Source organism: Lepeophtheirus salmonis, chromosome 1 (assembly GCF_016086655.4).
Source record: "Lepeophtheirus salmonis chromosome 1, UVic_Lsal_1.4, whole genome shotgun sequence".
Taxonomy (NCBI): domain Eukaryota; kingdom Metazoa; phylum Arthropoda; class Copepoda; order Siphonostomatoida; family Caligidae; genus Lepeophtheirus; species Lepeophtheirus salmonis.
In genome coordinates this window covers 17,981,740-17,987,739 of record NC_052131.2, presented here as the reverse complement: position 1 = coordinate 17,987,739, position 6,000 = coordinate 17,981,740, and positions in this window count along the sequence as shown.

Sequence of the window (6,000 nt, the reverse complement as noted above, 5' to 3'; positions counted from 1 at the left end):
CAAACATTCCTCAAATTGTTAGAATTACAACGCTCATTTTTGGTTTATTTTATTTTTACATACCGGGAGGACATGTTTTATACATAACAGACATTAACAGGTGTTCTATAAAAAAATTAGGACTCTCCAATTAATTCTTATAACTTGAAGGTATGTTAACCAATTTCAAATCTTCAAAATGTGTCAGAAACTACTGAATTTATGTTTGTTTCCCTGCATCACACATCACTCCAAGGGTAAAAATGAGCTTCAAGGTGTTCAAGAACACAATTTACGTCTTCCTTGACTATGCTATTACCCTCCAGCAGTATGGTGCTCCAGCCCTTATAGAAAACCTTGCAAAGCTGTGAAAACAGCAACAGGCTGGATTTCTGGTCCAACTCGTTGCGGTTCACTACATCCCTGACTTGAAAATGCTTCACTTTACATTCTGGCCGTACGTGGGCTCCAGGGTTTGTGCCATACACCACCTGTACATACCCCGAAATTATCTGTCAATGAGCAATTGGAGAGGATGAGTAAGGAGACTATCCAACACGGGGGTGCAACCTCACAGTATTGAGAAGTAATGGTTCTGAAGGAGTGTGTAAAGAAAATCTTAAAGCTGTATTTCTACCTATTTTTATTAGGTAAACAGGGTGGGAGATTTTAAATCCTGAACAAGTGTGTTCATCAGATTCAGTGGAAAAAATTATTTAAGAAAAAATACAAAATGTCCTCTGAATACGAATGCCATGGCGTGTAGCCATTATTGTGTGCCTCCGTGCAAAAGACACGTCCGGGACGGAAATAACTCCATAAATAATTATGATAGAGGGTTTAAATCGATGATAACAGATCTGGTGTTATAATAGAATTTTAAATTGGTGCGGGTTGTCCAAATCGGGTAATTGAAACTGGAGTTATTCCGCCAAATCCTAACATTTTTAAGACTTTTATGTTTTGGGCAATTGGTTCCTAGCTCACTGCATTTGAATCCCTTGGACTACTGAATTCATTTTGGGTAAAAAATTGTAATATACTTTATCCTTAAGTTCTTCGGATTTAATATCACCACCCTGTATATGTTATTGAAATTTTAACTAAAAAGTCTTCTAATTTAGATCAAACACCCAGTATGTAATAATTGTGAACAATATTATGTATTGAAAGTTCTATTTTGAGACTATGATTGAATAAAAAATTGTTTAATAGTAAAAACTTTTCAAAAAATGGCATTACTATTCACAATGTATACACATTCAATATTCATAAATTGAATTATATAATGATAAATTTAATTTTTTGTCAATGTATAAGACTCTTTTAGCAAATATATTTTCAACTTACGCTAAATTATGCTTTGTCTTCTGTGATAGAAAAAGGAAACAGCAAATTAGTGAGGACATCTTAAATTCCTTAAATTATTAAAAACAAGGCCCACAATATTTTTTTAAAGATCAAAGAAATACTAAAAAGTACAATTTTTGACTCATATAACTCAAATATTTAGGGCGAAAAAATTGACATATTTCACTGACTATGTAAAGGAATATAAAAGTCTACCTCTACAAAATATGAGTACATCAATCACGAAAATAATAAAATACAAAACAGACAAACAAACAAATTTTTTCTCAGAGAGTGAAAGTGGAGTAGGCTAACAAAAGTGAGCCAGCTAGCCCCTACTCAATGGGGACCCAAAAAGTTGCCGTAGCATTAAATTAGCATTTTATTCCCGTTATATTTAATTACGAAATTTCATTTTGCACCCAACGAGAGCAGAAACAAATATAAACAAGTTTTGTTTATATCCCATGTCTCTAATTGCAAAAATGTCGGAGAAGTAAGAAAAAAAAGCCAACGCGTGAGGGATCTCGTCTGCAAAATTGCCGAAAAGAGATACTATTAGTATCTTCATCCGGATTACCTAAAAGTTGAAGAAGTCCATTAAGGGAATTGAGAACCACAACTTCTGCAACAATAATATGGCTGACGTCTGGCCACCCTCTATGTGGCCCTCCTCTAGCCCTGATCTCAACCCTCTGTACTTGTGGGAGAAAAATGTCTACTGCACCTTTCATCCATATTTGTAAGGCTCTGAGCGGCCATTTTGATAGCGTGGTAAGCCATAGACTCGACTTTTATTGTCAAGAGCTGCCAATCTGTTTGCCTACGTGTGTAGGATGTTATTGTTGGTAAAAGTGGAAATATTGAATATTTAAACATTTCAAAAAATTGTTTTTGAGTTGTCTTTTCTGGATTCCATAAAATTCGTTGTTTTTTTTTCCCCGTAATTTATTCATGCTACTACAAGTTTTGAGGTCCACACACTGTATACTTTATCACTAACTTAAGTAAAGCAAATGAGTATTTAGGAACGAAGTCAGTAAAAATAAAAAGACCAATATTCAACTCGAAGAGCAGATACAAAGAGCAGATAATGCTGGGCATCATATTTGCAAATTGAAATATTCTTTACCACTCCAAAAATTAATTGAGAGGCTTCAGCCATTGTCAAAATCAGGTTTTGGTTATCCCCCGCTGAAAAGGTCTATATTGAGGGGGATATCAACCCTAAAGCAGGACTATTTAATGAGCATTATACATAGTCAAATGATCTAGATTTTCTATCACATTTTCCTAGCATTTGAATGGGCCGTAAAAACGTTGATGTAAGCAATGTTTTATTCATTTATTTAACTTAAACTGTGCTATTTGCATTTTTTTTAAATGAATGAATGAAATGATTAAGGATGGGCCATTGGATTTTAAGAGGTTCTCCAATATGGTTAGGGGTAATATTTAGGCATATAACAAAAAAAATTAAAAGTAACGTTTATTACATCTTTTAGAAAAAATGATATTCACCACATTTATCTCCTATTAATTGAGATGAATATATGTGTCGTGTCAACACAAAAGCAACCTTGAACATAACTATCGAAAATGAGTAATTTTTTGCTATTTTTGTTTCATTCATCGTATTATTTCAATGTCTTATTTCGATCATTTATGGGCTTTATATTTAAATTTATGTGATAGAATTAGATACGTAAGTATATTAACTATAGTTGGGGCCTTTATTTGAGATATAAGACTTAATTTAGTTCCGATTTGACCTTTCGAATAAAATTCATTTAATCTTTTTTACAGTTTTTAAATGCAATTTGCGGGGTTTCTGAATGATTTATCAAGATAATATAATAATAGAAATTTAAGATAATTAGATTAAGAATACAAATGTAATTCAGGCTCTTTTATGAGAAAAAAACATCCCAGTTCTTTTTGTGTTGATGGGGTACATATTTCAAATGGGGACTATCTTAATAAAACAAATTGTAATGTTGGTTTTTGATTAAAGAGATTTAACAGTATTTTAAATTAAGTTGGACTTATCTACTATTTGTAAAACAATCTCTCATTTTCTGCAGGTTTTTTGTCTATACAGGGTGTGGCATCACAACTTTCTTTGTTATATAACACAAAATCAGAGCTGATGTCATCAAGACCTGCTCCCGTTTCCGAGATGGAGTCGATGCCGTAATTGACGCCAAAAGTGAATATATTGATTTTTTTAAAATCCTCTTTCAATTAGCATTGGTTTTTATTAAAATAGGATGATTTAGTTTAAAGAAAATAACTATTTTTAAAAACCGTGTTGGTTTTTCAATAAAAGTTGTACCATGAATTCCTTTTATGTATCGATTTGTAACGCATCTATTTTAGGAATTAGCGAGGGTGGAAAACTTTATGGAACTGTCTGAGTTTTTTTCATGTAACGACCCTTAGTTCATTTCAATTTACTTCTACTCAGTATTTAATAACTTTGTATCATCATGGAAAAAAGGATAAACCTACATAAATTGTATAAGATTTAAATCGTCTTGTTGACAACGTATCATATCCATTCTCACTTTCTCTCATTTGCAATGTGAGGAATCTCATATAAGAAAAATGTGTACGAAATAAAAAAATAAAAATCATGAAGACACTGTGCGCACAATAACTTAAAAAAAGTCAACAAGTTGCTTTCTCGGCTTTTCTTCCTTCCACTCTCCCCCTTCCCGTCTATCTATTTAGCTTCTACCCCCCCTTCCCCGATATTTATTGTATATAAGTAAAGCTAACTACATGAAAAGCCCGCTTAATTCATGAACCAAGTTTTATATTTCTTCCCTGATATATTTTTGCATAGTATAACATACATTTATGACAACTCCTTCTTCGAGGCTTTCAACTTTGTGAAAGTTGAGGCGCTTATGGTATCATATAATATTAAGTAATGCTTTATACTCTGAGATAGCTGAGGGAAAAAAGGACTTTACGCCCTCTTTTGCTTACATTAGTGGCTTAAAATAGGATCATAAAAACAATAAAAAAATGTCTTTCTTAAAATGTTTGTCAAGTCTAGAGAAATTAATTCTGGTTTCAATCTCGTGGGATTCGGATATTAAAGAAATACAGTACATACATCACTAGAAGATATAGTTACGAGAAAGAAATTTTTTTCTTCTTCAGCTCCTATCAAGGTAATATTTTATATAGTTTTTAAAAATGGAATAAATTACAAATGCATATGTTCATAATATCCAGAGGATTGATCACATACCCACACTTATCTTCTAAGCATCATATTTTTTCCTCTTTTAATATCTCAATCCCCCCTCCTGCGGTCTTTCTTGGATCTTGTATAAGCCAGCCAAATGGTAAATACAGAAATGAGGGCTTTATTGAATTAAAAAATGACCAATCCATGCAAAATATACATGTAGCATTAAGAATTTGTAATTTTTAAAGGGCGGTATCGAAAAAATGACCTTCTTTAAAGTGATTCTAGTAAACATTTCATTCATATATATATAGTGAACTATTTACAAGTACAGAGCAAATTTGCACAATGTTTTTATAACATTATTTAGCCATCCGTCGTTCTTATTTCTACTATTTTGGCATACTTTAAACGCTTGTCTTGATCATTGAAATATTTGTAGGGATCCTACTTAAAATATGTTATTTGTAAAAAAACAAATTCAAATATTTAAGAGAAGGAAATAACTGATTTCTTATAATTGGGATTCCAAATTATTAGCAACTTTTTAAGTCACTTGTCGATTTTCTACTTTTTTTCCCCCTTTGTCTTAACTTTGATAAGTTGATCACGAATCAGTATCTTTTTGCTGCTGTAAAATATTCCTAACATTTAAATCAACTGCAATCCTAAAGTTATTTATAATTGACTTACTCCCCAATAATTTAGGATTCTTTTTACTCCCGTTTTTGAAGTGAAGTTGAAAAAGATAAATACAATGAAGGTTCCTATATCCTTTATTATTGCATATTTAGAACTATTTCAATTTAGAAGCTTCAACTGAATCCCATTTATAACCCTTTACAAAGGCTTTTTAGATGGCCTCATTAAAGCTTTTACCAGTCCACATCTTGAACTAAAATCAACGAATTATACCATGATGTATAAATCAGATATACAAAAACAATTTTATCAATATAATTTATAATAATAATATTAAGGACAGTTATTATTGAGTATGATAACCGTATGCAGCAATAACGCCTTCTAGGCGGCAGTGGAGTTTGTTGCAGGTAGTTTTGATGTAGGTCTATAACATATCAGCCAACTGCACACGGAAAGAGTCATTTAAGTCAACACATTTAGGTTTCAGATTTTGCAGGCCTAGGACTCTACTTGTCACCAGATACTACGATCAAAAGGGATTCTGATATGGTGATTGGAATGGTCCAGATTTCTCGTCCCAGAATTGGACTACAACTTCAGTAGTCAATTTTCTTGGATGATATCTCATGGAGGCTTCTCTAAGATCCTCAGCCTTATCCAACCACTCCCTTACACGATATACGGCTACCTTTGATTCATATTTGGCCGTCATAACTGTTTTTAGGAGTATTCTGGCGGCAAGGAAACTTGCAATTTTTTGCTTTTATTATTCTTGGGACATGATAATAAATGATAATGTTTTGAATTTAAAGTAAACATAAAAA